Source organism: Amblyomma maculatum, chromosome 1 (genome assembly GCF_055883805.1).
Source record: "Amblyomma maculatum isolate TAMU_Amacu chromosome 1, ASM5588380v1, whole genome shotgun sequence".
NCBI classification, from domain to species: Eukaryota; Metazoa; Arthropoda; class Arachnida; order Ixodida; family Ixodidae; genus Amblyomma; species Amblyomma maculatum.
In genome coordinates, this window is record NC_139344.1 from 208,382,449 (window position 1) to 208,399,806 (window position 17,358).

Genomic DNA, 17,358 nt, shown 5'->3' on the forward strand with positions numbered 1-17,358 from the left:
CATTGCAGGTGTCCATCGCGAAGTGAGACTGATATTGGGCCTTAATTTCCCCAAAAACCAAACCACGGATGAAAAGGCGGTGTTAAAGATGCTCTGGCGTCTGGTCTTGAAACAAATCTTAAGCGCCCTCCTAAATTTTCTCTTATGGCTAGCTTTTTATTTAGGTAACGAGAAAAGCCATTTCTGTCCCGGAGGAAATGTATGTCCGACAGCAGACAGCTTGGTTCACGCTGCGAATGCACTGACGCTCGAAGTTTAACCGGCCCGCATCCTTCCACAGCACGCACCTTTGGCACTTAAAAATCAATCGAAGTGCAGGGAGCCCGCGACGAGAACGACAGTGTCAGCTGAAGTGTCGAAGAGGACAGGACCTAGAAATTTCCGGAGCCCTCCACTATGAAGCCCCTCATAGCCCGAGTCGTTTTGAGACGTTGAATCACGTAAACTAAACATGACAGGAACACTTAGCAACGGTGTATATTTGCGCTCTGAAAAGCCATGCGACCATCGTTCTCCAGTTGTTCTCCGATATGCGTTGTTCGCATTGTTGACAGCAGTTCAACACAGCGAAATAAGATAATAAAAGGGCTTCAATTTTGTCCTACTCGTCACCGTGGTCGGTTGGGAAGGGGACTTGAATAGCACGAACAACAGTCCGACCGCTGACGCGCCCAGGTAGCCAACATGGAGCAGCATTTGTTGGCGGTTACGCTAGCGAATTGCATTCCGGAAAGCAACGCGGATCCCTGACATCAGCGCGCTCGTGTGAACAGCACGCGTTTTTTCAACGGTAACCTAAGCCCAGCGCGTCACCTCTGCACCGAAACCGAGCGGCCGTATGCCTCCAAAAGATTCGCTACCTAAAGAGAGAGAGAGAGAAAAAAAAAAAAAAAAGAAAAAAACACGTGTCTTTTCGCCAGATCCATCGGTGTCACTCAGAGCGCCCTGGGCTCCGATGACAGGGCTAGAGGGCGGTCCAGTTTGGGAGGCAGCAGCAGCTAATCGATAGGCGTGAGCAGCGTTTGCTGATGCTTGTTCCTCGTTGCCCACTCAGTTTCAGTCACGTATGGGCGTAAGCAGGAGGCTACCCGAAAAGTGCTGTTGATGCCATGTCTGACCGTTGCTATCACCCGGGCCGTTAACGTGCGCGGAACGCAGATTTAACGTGGCTGAGTCTAGTGTATCGTGAGAGAGCGGACGTGGTGGTTGTAAACGACGTTGCCACTGTCTTCTCGTTATACCCTGAGGCATATGCCCGTATGGAGGAGGGCCTTGATGTGTTACCATGTTGGCACGGGCGACATGAGATATAAAACCGCGCTTATACCAAGCTGTATGAACATACCTGCGTAGCCTAGGGCGCCTTGTCTCACTCAGGATGGAATGCTCCTGGAAGCATGGAATTTGATTTCTCCCTCGCATCTTAATAGCGAAACCTGAGTCGGCAGCGCCTGCCCGCTGAGGCGGTTAGAGCTCGTGAAGTAGTGCATTCGGACTAAAACAGAGAAGTGTTCGTACGCGGTAACAGAGATGTCAGCAATGAGATATGACAACGAACATATATCGTTAAAAAGTTGGTATGTACAAAACAAAGAAGACGATTATGGTATGTACAAATGAAAGAAGATCCGTGGAAGGCTCACAATTTATATTGGTGCCCTTCGAAGAACACCCCGCCGGAGCGGCGCAGTGGTGACTACTGTGCCCAAAGATGCGGGATCAAATCCCGGCCTCGGCGGTTGCTTTTCGATGGAGGCGAAAAGCAAAGCGCCCGTGTGCTGTGCGTCGTCAGTGCGCGTTAAAGAACCCCAGGTGGTCGAAATTTCCGGAGTCCTCCACTACGGCGCTATTTAGGAGTTGCTTTGGGACGTTAAACACTACAAACCACCGCCACCTTCGAATAAAGCGCACGCTGTGCGTACTTAGCCTCATCCCAGAGAGGCAGAGCCCGTGCAAAGCGCGGCCGGCGCGGCCAGTGACGACAACGCTGGAAGCGCCGGGCAAGGTACGGTACGCGGCAATTGCTGATCATCACCCGCCGCCGCAGCAGCAGAAACAGCATCCGAAACGCGCCGCCGACAACGCCCTCCGGCGCGAGGCGAGAGGGAAAGCCGCAGATGCGAACCGTCAGGGATCGCTCTCCCTCCGGTGCACGCATGTCACGACTGGAGTTCCAAAAGGAAAGGAGAAAAAACGCCGTCGAAAGCAGCTCTTCGCGCGCGGCCTTTGCACCGCCGGGGACGCCGCCAACGCCGCACCGCCAGCACATGCGGGAAAGACGGCGATTTACCGCTACGCGTTCCGCGCCCAGTGCAATGCACGCGCGTCCGCGGCGCAAGTCCGACGCATCACCGCCGCACCCGTGTCGCAACCGTCGGATGCGCCGGGAGCGCTGGCGTATCGTATCTCCTCATCGCGGCACGCACTTCAGGATCCAATGCCTTCCGTTAAAGTGTTTTCCAGTGGACCGAGAGAAACGTGCCTCTCCAGCTCCAACACCTCGAAAGCTCACGTCCGCCGCTGACGCCGCAGCTGCACGCAACCAGCAGAAACTGCCTGCTTCGATGAACTAACAGCAGTGGTTTGCGGAGGCATGCCAGCAGTAGCTACCGCCGCAGTAAAAGGAGACGGGCACGGAAAAGAGTCACTAGCTACGCGATATCACCGTCTCCACACCGGTTCTGACTTTCGATGTGGGGCTAACAAACTGCTTATTAAAACTCAGACATGTTCGGATGATCTCCAAAGCGTTGTCCAGATTCTGCTTGCGCGCCTCGTCTCGCTCGCATCTATGCTTCGTCTCTGCACCTTTTCGAAGGCCTCGCTCGAACCCCCGAACCTTGGTCAGTTCGAGGGCAGAGTTCTCGGGCCGCGGACTCTTCGCGCGAGCTGATTCGTAATGGAGGCGGAGGGACAAACTGAGAGGTTCACAACGTGACGTAAGCATTCTCTGCCCGCAATGAATCGGGGCGAATCGGGCTGCACGTCGTAAGTGGAAGAATAGACAGGCGAGCACATCACGGGTTACGTGGCCACAATCTCGTGCAAGCCTTTTCACTTTTCATACTTTATAACTTTCATTCCAGATTCCTTTCTTCGTTGTAAACAGACTCCTTCTACCAATGCTCTTTCTCCAATGTTTTCTCTCCCAATGTTCCTCTGACGTTTACAGTAGAAGCAATATGAAAGGGAACATGCGAGCCTGAGGTGATGCGCGCCAATCGAACGCCTGCGACTCGATTGAGAAAAAAGCACCGATAAAAATTACAGCTTCGTCAACCAAATACGAAGTATATGTGCTAGCACGTCGCGTTAAACATCGAGGCTAGGGTTTCAAGGCCTGCAAAGATAGGCGAAATCGGAGACTGGGGACCTTAGTGGTTGCGCGCAATAAAATTTAGGAACCCCTTGGCGCACATGAAGAGGCTAATGTGATAGTGGTGCGGTCTGAATCCAGTGCGCACCGACGATGACATGCATTGCACAACGAGTACCCGCCGCAGTAGCGCAGTGGTTAAGATGCCCGAATATGCTTTGCCGGAGTCCCCGGGTTCGATCCCGACCGCCGGCGGCTGCGTTTCGCCGACGGAGGCAAAACGGAGTGGCGTCCGTATGCTGCGCGATGTCAGTGCACGTTAAAGAACCACACATGTCCGAAATTTCAGGAGTCCTCCTCTACCGCGTCTCCCATTCCGCACTAATGTGCTATGGGACATTAAACCCTACAAAAAAAAAAAAAAAAAAAAAAAAACGTGACAGAGCGGTGATCGACTGCGGCCACAACGCAGCGCCCTGCGTACTGGCCAGCGAAGCTGAGCTGTTCGTGCGCCGCCGCGTGATCGAAGCCCATTTGTGGCCATATTTATTTAATTTCTTTCGAGGTCAGAGAGACTGACGCAGTCACAGACTTTTCGGCAGAGCGGAAGCCCTACAGCTAGCGGTCTAAATGACGGCACTGCAATAGTAGTTACGTCGGTTAAGCGTGCCCCGCCGTGCTTCAAGGTCGATCAGTGCTAGCGTGTGTGCCGTCTGGACAAAGTGTCTTAAGTGGTAGCAAGCGTTGAAAGCGAAACAACTGCGCACAGTCGGTGACCAACCAGTAACGCAATCTGAGAATCCATTTCACTCATAGAGCGCCAAGACAGGACTTAAGAAGAAGAACAAAACACGAACAAGCGTTGACTATCATCATCATCAGCCTGATTATACCCACTGCAGGGCGAAGGCCTCTCCCATATTTCTCCACTTAACCCAGGTTCTGTGCTAGCTGCATCCACTTGACACTTGCGAACTTCTTAATCTCATCCGCCCACCTAACTTTCTGCCGCCCCCTGCTACGTTTTCCTTCCCTTGGAATCCAGTTTGTTACCCTCAGCGACCATCGGTTATCCTCTCTTCGCACTACATGTCCTGCCCAAGTCATTTCTTCCAGAATGTCGGTAACTTCAGTTATTTCTCTGACTATCAACTGAGGTTTATTGAAAAACGAAACATATAAATGCACTCGTTGCACTATCTGAAAATAGTGAAAATATAAATACTCGTTTAACTATCAGAAAAGAAAATGGCATATCTTTCCGCCCACATACCATCTAGATAACTTTCTTGTAGTGACAAGTTGTTTCAAGGAGTAGTTATGTGTTTCGTTCTTCAATAAGCCTCAGTTGATAGTCAGCGCTTTTTTTTGTGTTTCATTCTCAGTCTTTAGCCCTGTGTTGGTGCGCTGTGAGTGAAATGAATATGTACCAACTCGCCCAAATTTCCGCTTTACTCAGTGCAACCTGAGAAGGCTGAATGCCACTCACGAGATAGCACTCCTGGCCTACCCGCTCACGTGGTGCGCGTCGACTGCCTAATTCTGAGCTGCTGCCGCGGGGCGATGATTTGTTTGGACAGTCATGCGTCACTCAGTCGCTTTGGGACCTTAACCCTCATAAAACAAACCAGTCATGCGTCAAGCTTGTATCAGACATCGCACACCAATCAATGAAAATTGAAATCGGACAGTAGTGGATGGGCTTTCGGTGAAAATGCTAGTTCCCCCACTTGGTTCCCAGGCCCAAGTAGATACTTAACGCAAAGAGCCAATACTTCATCTCACGAGATGTTTGCAGCATTGGGAAATGCAGGGGAGCCCTGGCCCATTCAGGATCATGCGCACTATAACAATCGTGCTCCTACTATTGCTCCCTCAGGGGGCGAGAGGCGCGTAGGAGCACAATTGTCTATTGTAGTGCGCATGATCCTGATTGGACCAGGTCGCTCCTGCCGCATTGCTGCAAACAGCTTATGAGACGCGCAGAGATGTGGCTTCATTAAGAGCGCAGTGCACTGCTCCCGCACGTTACACAACGGTGACACATAGTGTAAGTACATACATTCTGAGCGCACGTGCGCTCAGATAGCTCCGTCGCTGCTTCCTTAAACCATTGTTGAGGATCGAAAACGTTATCGCCGACCTCCTGCCAGTTTTGTAACCGCTTCAAACGCTATCCTGTATTAATGAGCCTCTAAGAATCAGCAAGGGAATCGGTCAGGTGAACACGAGTGCGCTTACAAAGCGCCTGACAGGGTCTGTTTTTAAGAAGTGCACAACAAACCGCTCTGGAGAAATAAACGCCACTTTTGTCTCGCTTTCTATTTTTATCTGTACCAGGGCAAGTCCACTTACTACGAGCTTCGGATACAGCGAACGCAATCCAGGGGACTCTTATCGCACTCCGTTTCGCAAGAAGTTAAAGGCGACCTGGACCAATCAGGAAGCGGATGCGGGCTCCCACATCAGACACTGCCGGTGCCCCGCCACAGGCACGCGCCACTGAAAAAGAGGTCAACGACAACAGCTAAGTCAGAAAAGCGGTTTTCGTTCTGCAGGCAAGTGGTCGTTTCACCCTTGAACAGCACCGAAACCGTCTTTCGATCACATGCAAAGCTAAGGGCAGCCGTCAGGGCTATGGCATGGCATCCGGCGATTAGCCAAGCACTATTTTCCTACACGTGCATGGTTCGAAGCAAGCGAAATACGCTGCAAAACCTCCGTGGTGCTCCTCCTTTCCTGGCGGCGTGGGGGGCCTTCTACTGTTTTCCAGGAAATCTCGAAAGCGCTGGCTCAAATCTTGTCTCTCTGCACTGTCAGCAAATCGCACAGTCCAGGCTCCGACGAGATAGAAGGGAGATTAAGAATAGGGGGACCCTACCGGTTAGGGGTAATAGCAGGGCGCGAGTGCGCATGCTCTGAGTAACTGCGGCACCCCTCGTCCTTTCATCACAGCATTCCTCGTAATAAGGGAGTAGTTACTGACATCCACCCAAGCACAACCATACAGCTACAAAAGAAAGCTAACAGCTCTCTCAGAAACTCAGAGCGACTGCCCCGGAAAGGCGGTGATCCCGGTTTCGATCCCTGGACTAGAACGAATTTTTCTTTAACTGCAAAGTTTCTGAGAAAGCTGTTAGCTTTCTTTTGTAGCTGTATGGCTGCGCTTGGGTGTATGGAAATGAGTATTTACTCCCTTATTACGAATCCACAGCGGTGGTGATTGGGATCCTGAAATAAGGAGTCCACCCGAAATGTATAATCTCATTTAGCTCTTTTTCTTCGTTTTTTTTTTTTTTTTTTTTGCAAATAAAAGTTTTCAACAACAAAAAAAGGACGTAGGGATGGTGGCTAGACGGGGGCCTCGCAGCACAATAGGCGCTTGTTCACAGGGTAGAAACGTAGCTCGAACGCTTAAAGCAGCATGGCTTCTGCTTGCGTAACACTTCTCAACAAAAAGTTCGACAACGGCGGCAAACGTTTTTCAAGTAAAATGCATGGTGGCAGCGGTCGCCAAAGCGACAGTGCGAAGACGGCTTGCGAAGACGGGTTTGTGCAATGAAAGGTGGTAATGTTTGCCAAGTTCAATCACTGCAAAATGCTTCGCGTACCCGCTTACGCAACCACTTGGCATGATATTCAACGTAAAATGTTTTGGCGGCCATCCAGGACAAGAGCAGTATATACAGTTAAACGCGGGGAGGGGGAAAAAAATGCCTCGGCCACACTAAGAAGGCCGCAAAGTAGCGCTGATATCACCGCGTTCCATGCCCCCCATTTACGGAACCATCAGAGACTCGGACTTTTATCTGGCCGCGGACACTCACTGCGGTCAACTGATAGGATGCAGCGGGCTAGACAAGCTAGACGGTCGATAAACTCCCGGCGGTTGCCGGACATATTCACATCGCAAAGAGTGTGCCGACCTTTCGAATATGTCGGAAACTGCGGACGAAGAAACACTTGGCAGCCAGCCATGCATACTCGACAGTGGAACATGTCCCTGCTGTTGGGCATGTCAGGTGACCCTAACTGCGACGGCCCGGAAACGAATGCTGGCGCTTTCCGCGAGATTTCGCTCGAATCTTAAATTTCAAGGTCGCTGCGGAGTGGCAGAAGGCGAAGAAGGTGCGCCACTAGGCGAGAAAAATGACGGACGTCATTGTTAGCATACCCTATCTAGAAGCGGCCGCATGCTCGATACCTTCTCTCCCTCCTTCAGTGGCTTTTATTTCTCCCCGACGCTCTCATGCGGGCCTCACTCACGTGGCCCTCTTTGCGCACGCCTGATTGCAAATCTATGCAGGAGCCTATCTTCATGACGTCACCCGCTCTTCTGCCATCGTCCCTTCAGTCGCGCGTGAGACAGCTGTGTCCGTGCGCCTGGTGTGGAGGTACGGTAGCACAAGCCCGTGCGCCGCTTTGCCGTGGCCGGTGCTGGCGTACCACCGCACAAGAGCGCGGACGGTCATGGCAAGCGCCTGCAGCGGTTCAGGCACCGCCTTTGCTGTCCTTACTCCGTGTACCCTCTGACACACTTTTGAGCGCGACTCAGCGCTCGGCTTCCTCAGTTATACGCGTACGCATCGCTCTAATATATACAGAGCTCTGTTTCGTTGTATCTGTAGTGGCATGGAATTGCATTCGTCGACAAAACGTTAACTTTCACCAGCCCATCCAATGTCATCATTATCCCGATCGCCAGAACTGAACACGAGACGGCAACGTTGGCAGTCAGCGACTAATGCCCTGCACACTGTGTACGTCCGTGCCATCGTCAATGGGCACCGCGAAGTGCTCACAGAGAACTTTCGAAAAAAGAAAGAAACGGAACGAAACTTGTCAACTGATCGCGTGCAGTTCGCTCACGTCGAAATCCTGTTCAGCGTATTACAAGGAGCTAATGGCCGCTACCAAACACGTTCTACAAGACTACCACGAAAGAAAGAAAAAAATCGGGGGGGGGGGGGGGGGGGGCGACATTGTTTTCTGAATCGAACCCGCGCGAGTGAAAAATTCGACGAAAAAAAAATTACAAGCAAAATGAAGAAAAACATACGCGCGCAACTAGGCATATATGTGGATGTGGAAGCACGCGTGCCTTGCAGGCGAATATTTCGATACGTGCCATAAGGAGCTAAAAAACCGAAGGCACTCGCAAATAAGGAGCGCTGACATCACGCAGCTGGCAGACGTCGCTCAGGCTGCGAGTCGAGGAATAAGCGGCCAGTTTCGCACGACCGTTTCTGCGGCGGCAGGCGCTGTCGACGTCTGCTCCAATGTTCCGGCGTCTGGTGTTCAAGTTCTGCACCGATCGGCGAACGCCAACAGGCAGGCTAAACCGCGGACTCGCACAGAAACGCAAGAGCTTTCCTGTCCGCGCGGCAGGAGCACGGAGCGCGAACCGATGGAGCAAGCGCGCACGTCTACGTGCAAGCGCGCGTGCGCCTGCATTTCACCGCTAAACCGCCAGCAGGGGTTCTGACCCCGCGCACTTGCTCGGCTACACCCGCTCCCTTTGAGGCTCTGACGTCACGCGCCGGCATATCTGACGCTCCTTGGACCACCCGTGATGCGGTCACCTATGCTACGGGTCTCCCTGCGCGACCGAGCCTACACCTGAGGCCGCGTGGTGGAGACACAGTCACAGGGAGGATTCAGCGGGCGAGCGCGACGCGCGTTGACCCACTCTAGAAAACCCAGGCGGCCGGAGAAAGGCAGCTTTTCTCTTTCCGTTGGGTCATCGACTATCATCACGCACGCACGCTTTAACAAGCGCTCAGAGGAGGAAATAACGACATGCATGGAAACACAAAAGAAAAAGCGAACACCAAAACTGTTTTCGGCGCGTGAAAGATCGAAACAAAATCGTCTTGTCTGCAGGGACGACTGACGGATTAAAGCAATGTCAACCAGTTTACAAACGCTCCATGCGGACAGCTGTCTTTTTTTACGTTAAGTGAATACGAGTGTAATCGCTAACAGTGACCAGAAGACTGGTGATTACAAGCATATGGCTACAAAAATTCAATCAGTGTCCACAACTTCTAGCGAGCTACACCTCATCACAAACAGGTTCCTTGTTAACAAATCTTGTCAGAAAAATAGTGAAACCCACTTTCATTTCTAAACATTTTTTCCCCCAGCGAACTGCTCAAGAGAAACGAAATCTCTGTGCAAAATGCGGCTACGCTTCTTCAGGTGATGATGTAATGTGAACACTGCCAAGCTGCCTCGCATTCAAATTACTCATCACGCTCTTCGTTACCTTAGCCGTTTGCGCGGAAGAGATGACGCAGACATGCAAATCCCAGTCATTCGCTGCTGGCTTCTCTTTCAATTCTTGCGCTTTCTCTTCCGCTTCATGCCAATAATGTAACGCGATGCCTGTCCGAAGAGCGGGGTGACTAGGAAAGCGCTTCTAGCAGAAGGTATGCCTGCAGTGCTTGGAGCGTGTAGTGCATCCAAAACCTAGCACCAGTGGCAAGATGCTGCAGCCGCGCACACGCCTCGGCGAGCAGCACGGCTGCCCCTGGCGCTAGATAAAGAGAAAGACAATGGAGTGACTCCAACAATCAACGCGAATGCTGGGTTCCAGAGATATAGACGAGGCTCTCCGTAGCGCTCGTCGAGCGATGTCACCCCCTCCTTTTTTATTTTTTTCTTCTCTCGAGCCGATCGAGGCTACGACGCGTTTTCACTTCGCCGGCGTTTATGCGAGCGACGTCATGCAGGACTTGTAAACGGTCGAGCGCCGTGTTGCTTAACCCACGGCAACGAAGCGCCCGGCAGCCGTGCGAGATCGGCTACCACTTGTTGATTCGCAGCGGACGGCGCAGGCGGCCAGGTTTCCTGGCTTTTGTTTCCTCCAGTGATCGCGGATCGCGGGCGTAAACGTCAAGGCCTGCCCTCCAGTCACCTCAACAACCCTGAATACACAGCTGTAGTTGTGCTGAAATATGCGCGGGCCAAAGAACACAGAGTGATGCGACAACCGAGAGGATGCATACAGCCAGAGGTGGCCTGCATGCATGACGCCTCTCGGGCACCCTCCGCAGCGGGGAGAAGCTGCTCTCAGGCATCGGCAAGCTCAACTCGACCGACACAAATAACAAGCTACGCCAGGTCACTGTTAACAGCCAATTCTAAGTAGCAGTAACGCTGCCACACAGCAAAAGGGCCGAATTCGACACAGAACCGCACATAAAGGGGAGCGATCTCGGCGCAGCCGCCATCACGGAGAGCGAGGGAGGATTTTCTTCAACAAAAGTTCGGAGCGGCAACTTCGTTGCGAGAGGAAACGAAAAGGCTTACCGAGTGCTTACTCGTCGCTGACTTTGGTCGTTGACGTTCGGTGGTCGTTACTCGGCATCCGATCGCAACGTTTAAGGCACACTGCGGCGAAAAACAAGGGGAATCCTAACACAACCACCTACCTTGGTGGTGGTAGGGGGGGGGGGGGGGGGGATTCAGGGATGCGGGTGAGACATGATGCGTGCACACAGGAAGTTGACGGAACGGGCGCGCATGCGCACGGCGCCGAAACAGGTGGCGCCATAGAGGAAGGAGGAAGACAACGCGGAGCAAGTGGAGAAGAAGAGCGATGGAGAAGCGCGTACTTGTGCTGCGGCTAACTTCACTTCATTAGCGCTTCAATATTAATACTGTCGAAGTTAACAAGAAGAAGCGTTACTTCGTTATTTACACTAACAGAACTGATTTTTTTTTTTTTCATTCTTTATAAATATTAATAAAGCATACCCAAATAGGTAACGCCAGGATGAGTAAGTGCACTTTCATTCTTGCCGGACGGTTAAGGAATCTTTGACTGGCACACATATTTGGGAACATTTTTACTCTATTCACGCAGTGGAATAACTAGGCCGCGCATGAGTTCCATTCGTGCTCTATATGACTGCGAGCTGCGAGCTTGCACTTCAGGCAAAAGAGATAACTATAATTATCATGTCCGTGCTCTGAATAGCATGCTACCCAACTCCTTTTCTTTTTCACCCCCTTTTATAATTTTTAAATTTCAGTACGTATTTTCTAAGTGCAGGCAATGGAATATATGTGAATCTATGCTACTATCAACGCGCATAACCACTTCTATGAGATTCACCTCAGTGGTATAGAGACGGTCTTGCTGTAGGTACGAAAAGTGGAAGTTAATCGCTCACAAGACAGATTTTATTCGCGCAAATCAATGCACAGATACAATAGCAATAGCAGCGGAGTTACCGCTGCCAGGCGCTCGGACAAGCGAAAACCGCTGGCTTCAAGTGGCAAACCTGCAGTAGTAGCGCCATCTTCATAGTTATAATCCCACTGAGCCATAGAATAACTCTCTCATATCCTCATAGATGGCGCTAGCGGCAAAAAATGAGCGCGGTGGATCGTTTTGAGGGGTTGACACAAAGACACAAGTTTCAAAGCATCCTACACCGGGGTAAAGTGAGCTAGAATTGGGTAGTGGGCTCACTCCTCAGCCGGCGCCATACATTGCGATGACGCCGCCTATGTCAGATTCTAGTTCTGCGCGCCTCCGCAAGGGGCCGCCACCGCCGCCTTCAATGTAGCAGCGCGCGGCACCGCGCGCTGCGCGCCGTTTGCCTTTGCCTGCCTTCCCCTTCGCTGCTGTATTCTTGCCATTGCGAAGGTTTTGTTTTGCGGTGGGCGATGTGACTTCTGATACGAAGAAGCCACCCCGATGACAAAACCATTGTGCTAGGCTGCCGGACATGTTTACGGGAAAGGCGCCACGAATCGAAAGATATGTGGCTCTTGGAAAATAATGGGGGCGAATATAAATACTCCCTAAAGGATATAAATACACGATGACCTGATCACATCAATGACACGTACACCAGCCTAATTTTTCAGTTGTATTTCATTCTATGGCCTTGTGAAAACAATAAGCCAGGGGAAGGGCAAGCAGGGCCAGCTAGCCGGATTGTCGACATGCTGCATCAAGGAAGCACAAAGCTAGACACGAATGTGAACAAAAAGGAGGACCAGTAGTTAGGAAACAACTTTATTCAACGCATTACTAAGCGTCAAGAATACGCTGGTATATCTGTTGACCACAGCCAGCATATATTATAGCCGAAGCGCGTGATTATATAGGCTAATATTTCACACTACTGGGTATATGTTGCTAAATAGAGTCTAATGAAATTGAATTGCGAAGCTTGTACAAGCCTGCTAACCGCTTACTCGGCGCAAACTTCCGCGACAATGGGAAATCAGCTATTGTAAGTTCAGCTTTTGCTTCTTGAGCAAGCTCGAAAAATGACGGCCTGTGGGGCGATCATTCATGACTTGAAAACCACTGTACACGGCGCAAAGACGACAACACAAGAAATAAAAGAACGCCATGTGAGCATGTGCTGTCCTTTTCTTTCCTGTGTTGTCTTCTTAAATTTGCGCCGTATACATGCAGTGGTTCTCGAAAATATATGTTCACGGAGTTTTTTTTTTTTTTTTTCGTGCCATAAACTGCATTCGGGCAGCAAATTAATTGATGCACTCGGAGTAGTAAAAGACACGCTCCCGCGAGAAATCGGATGCTTACAACATATACGCGCCTCGCCTCTCTCATCAGTTATGATTAACACGGGTGTACTTTTTGTCAAGGAAGCTAGCAGTGGAGCCGCCGTTCATCAGCCCGAGATGCCTACTAAATGCTTGTTTTCACACTCCTAGAGCTCCTGTCAGGTCCTTCCCTATCGATCAGAACACTGTCTACACGAATATAGCTAATTCGCAATTGTGCAGTTATCTGAAAATTTTCAGATTAGACTGCTGATAATGGACGGGGGATGCTCAACTGCAAGCTTTTAAGATGCGTTCAATAATGACTTGTGGCAATTTTTATGCACCTTTCTTCCATAAACAGCGTCGACAGTAAATTAAAATTCACGATCCAGAAGGCAGGCGCGACAAAAAGGTGCTGACAGCTGCGGCCTATTAAGAATACGGATACAGCTTTACACGTTACACACGTAAACCTACGTGTCTCTGTACTCTATCATCGCGGCCGTGAATCGCAAACCTCAGAAAATTGGGCAATCGAGCGCCGCAGTCATTTTCATACAAGCGCCTTAATTCACTTTTCGCCAAGGACTCCGGAGAGAAATCGGACACGCGTTTGCAGTTAGAAACCTCTTAGTTCATCTTATAGCACCAGTAGTAGCACAACTTGATAATATATCCAACCTCTGCATAGCTGCCACATGCAAATCTAGAAAGTGTGGACGAAGACGGTGCGTTTTTCTAAAGCGAGAAGGCCCCGGTCGCACGAACGCAACCCCTCAACCAGCAGAGCGCTACATTGAAGTCTGCGGTGGCGCCACCTAGTGCATGTGACACAGACTGCGTCAGGGAAGCAGCCCCAGTGAGCCCACTACCCCATTCTAGCTCACTTTAACCGGGGGGCGGTCCCTCACTGCTGTCACGTGCCGTTACGTCGCTTGGACGAGCGCGTCTCGAGCGGCTGATCGTTCGGCGGCAGCCGCGCCAGCGGAGAGCGGAGTGCGAGTGTCGTCTGCTTTAGGCTGCGTGCTGCCAAGCTGCCTTTCTGCTTTTTATTCGGTTCTCTCTCTCTCTCTCTCTCTCTCTCTCTCTCTCTCTCTCTCTCTCTCTCTCTCTCTCTCTCTCTCTCTCTCTCTCTCTCTCTCTCTCTCTCTCTCTCTCTCTCTCTCTCTCTTTTTTGCGCTAGTTTTGACAGAGTACAAGGACGAGGAACTTCGTTACATTTCGACTTCATCAAGGCAGATCTAGAAATAATCATGCGTAGTGGCTTAGGACCAGCTTTGTTGTAATTTTTAGCAAGCATTTACGTAGAGATACGCGGAGTGCGATTTGTTTATGAAGTAGGCATAATAGCCGTTTTACTGACCGGATTATCAGCAGAGGATATATCCCAAGTGCAATTTTAAAGATTCTTGTTCCTTGTACACCCTTGTTTCATCCATCAATCTATTTTCCAGTAATTATAGCTCTCTCCGCGATTGTGATAGAAACACGCAAGTGCGGATATGTGTGCATGGCACCTTGGAGGGCGAAGCACTGTTCAGAATGTCTTGTTAGGAACTGTATTTTGAAACATGCAAAAAGGTGAATTCAGAGAAACAATTTTTTTTTTTTTGTATATTTGAAATTGACCCCGCCGGGGTGGCGCAGTGGTTACGGCGCTCGACTACTGTTCCCAAGGGCGCGGAATCGAATCCCGGCCTCGGCGGCAGCTTTTCTATGGAGGCGAAAAGCAAGGCGCCCATGTGCTGTGCGATGTTAGTGCACGTTAAAGAACCCCAGGTGGTCGAAATTTCCGGAGTCCTCCACTACGGCGTCTCTCATAACCAGAGTTGCTTTGGGGCGTTAAACCCCACAAATCAAACCTATATTTTAAATTCAAAATCTTTTAATATGTGGGGCATGGAGACAAAAAACTCAACTTTTCAAAAACGTGGTTGCAAAAAGTGCATACTCAAAGAGCAAAAATAATCTAGCAATGCACACAAGACAGCAAACACACATCTGCAAATTGGCTTTAATCCATACAGCGTGAATTTTACAAGAGATGAAAAACTGAACTTATTTATTCACTGGAAATTTTTCAAAAGTCGGAAAGGCATGCAACAGCACAGAAATGAAAAGTTCGATAGCTATAAATAAAATAAACAAAATGGTAATACTGATTGGTTTTCAAACATAATCATAGTTAATTAGGCTGGGGGCGCCTTCGCTTTGGTAAGGGTTTCAGTGAAGAGCACCCTTTCGTTGGTGAGCCCCTTATGGGAAGCCCAGAACTTTCGGGCACATCTGCCACTATCTTCTGGAAGGTATTTTGAACTAAATCTTTCATTTCCGGCAGCGTTTCGACTCGATTACAATGAAAAATGAGAGAATTACATTTCTGCAACTCTTCTACAATATCATTTTGAAGTGCTGCAGCCACTGAAATTGTAGAAGGCACCGGTATAAACATTGGTTCCTCGGGAGGTTCTACAGTGTTCATCTCAGCAGTGTGGATAGCGTACTATTGTGTTGAGATATGTATGGCCCGTCCAAGCAGTTTTTAGGCAGTGAAAAGAAAGACCACCCTTGAACAAACTTGAAGACTGCGTAGAAATGCTTGCAAGGGTATTTGTGTCCCAAAAAATCAAGACAAGAGCACGATGGTTTGTTGAAATCAACTGTGTGCATTGTGTCATCAGCCTTCTCGGAGCGAACGGAAAATCTGCCTTCGACAGATAGCTCATTTATGTCAGCACGGCTGTATACTCTTCGGCATTCACAAGCCTCCTCAACATGTGTTTAATAAAGTTGTGTGGTCGGCCATGAAGATAACCGGGACATTTTCACCGTACTGTCTGTACAATGATGACTGCCTCATTTGAGATTCGTGAAATTTTGTTTCATTGTCAGTCAAGTAAGACTAAATAAGCGCTGTTATAAGGGCGTAAGTGACAGCTTCCCACTTGCACTCGATGTAGTGCCCCTTAAGCACCCTATTCTGAGCTTCTATGCCATTGTTTGTTGTGAGCACAACATCAAAGGCGGTAGAGCAATACCCAGAGCTCATTCACAGATATCCACATTGTTTCGAAGTAAGTTCAAAATCTTTCGCTCGACCAATATTCTGAACGCATAAGGGCCTCCAGTGCCTTCTCAAACGCAACATGATTGGAAGCGTTAGCCACGTTTTTCATAAGGGTAAGGGCATCGTCAGGATGTGATATAACATTTTCTTTTCTACGGAGCCACCTCTGTCATGCTTGGAGCCTGTGGAAATCGCAGATAGATATTTTGCTACTTGGGAATGCTTGGCGGATGGCACCCATGTCTACTCGACTATAATCTACCATCGAGTACTGCGGAGCAAGGTTATCGCACCACTTTTTGAACACGCTCAGAGCCTCAGATATGCATGAAATTGACTCGAATTGCACGATAAAAACGCCTGCAGTTGTGTAACCTTAGGGTGTTTTGACGGCAAGAAGAAAGAGCGGTAGAGCGTATAGTCACTGTCTTGTGTGTTGCATCCAAGCAAAGAGCAGCGCGGTTCCGTGCTTTTTAAGCATATCCCTCATGAACTTAGTCTGGAAACAAAATAGCAATGTCTCCTCGCACTCACTGGCAACACTCTCTTCCATGTCATCTGTGTTGCTGCTGTTTGCATTTTTGCTTGCTGCATAGGGGCGATAAAGTACAGAACTTTGAGGTTGCTCACTTTGTAGCTTTTTGATCAAGTTACGAGCGTTGTCTTGATCGATAGTGCTGAAAGGGTCTTTTTTAAGAACGTGCTGAAATGCCCTGCAGCTGCCACTTGGCTTTTCTTTCCCAGGAAACAGCACATCGTGAACATAATCATGAAAACACTTTTTTACATCGGATACTGATTTAGCTCCTTCTCTAACCGAAGCTTCAAACCTCTCGGCAACATTTTTGTCCATAGTCTCACCAAAGCCTTCGATTGCACCAAACCTGTGATTTATATGGGATGTACAGCCGGCAGTCGTGACATTAAATCCTTCGTTCCGTGGCCACAGTTTCCGATGCTTGAAGCGCTTGGTGCAGTTGCCTGACCTTGTTCGACTACAGCTTCTGTTCTTTTCCATGACCACAAGGCTGGGGGATGTCCACCTAATCATAAATAGATAAATATAGATAAAATATTTATTTCCATTGAACATAGTGGAGACGAGGTAAAACGCCGCTTTTCGCAGCTTGACTGGACTTCGTCCCCTACAAACAGCAGCGTGCCACGCGGTACAAAATACCCAGCCACAACCTAATAAACAGCACGAAAATGTGTGGACTTAACATATCAAAGACACTTTCTAATGATGACAAAAATAACGCAGGAAGTAGGATGCATACCCAGCCACAATACCCAGCCACAGCCTAATACACAGCACAAAAATGTGTGGGCATAACGTATCAAAGACACTTTCTAATGATGACAAAAATAACGCAGTAAGTAGGATGCATACCCAGCCACAATACCCAGCCACAACCTAATACACAGCACAAAAATG

The 17,358-nt window shown here is 49.6% G+C and overlaps 1 protein-coding gene and 1 pseudogene across 1 annotated transcript in view; both read right to left on the reverse strand.

Moving 5' to 3' along the window:
• peb (zinc finger protein pebbled) overlaps positions 1-10,766 on the reverse strand; it is a 43,007-nt gene extending 32,241 nt beyond the window's left edge. Inside the window, exon 1 of the mRNA XM_084590151.1 lies at positions 10,631-10,766. The gene's annotated coding sequence lies outside the window, so the exon portion shown is untranslated. The remainder of the gene's footprint in view (positions 1-10,630) is intronic.
• The window catches only part of LOC146205467 (uncharacterized), a 68,204-nt pseudogene that overhangs the window by 9,511 nt on the left and 41,335 nt on the right, over positions 1-17,358 (reverse strand).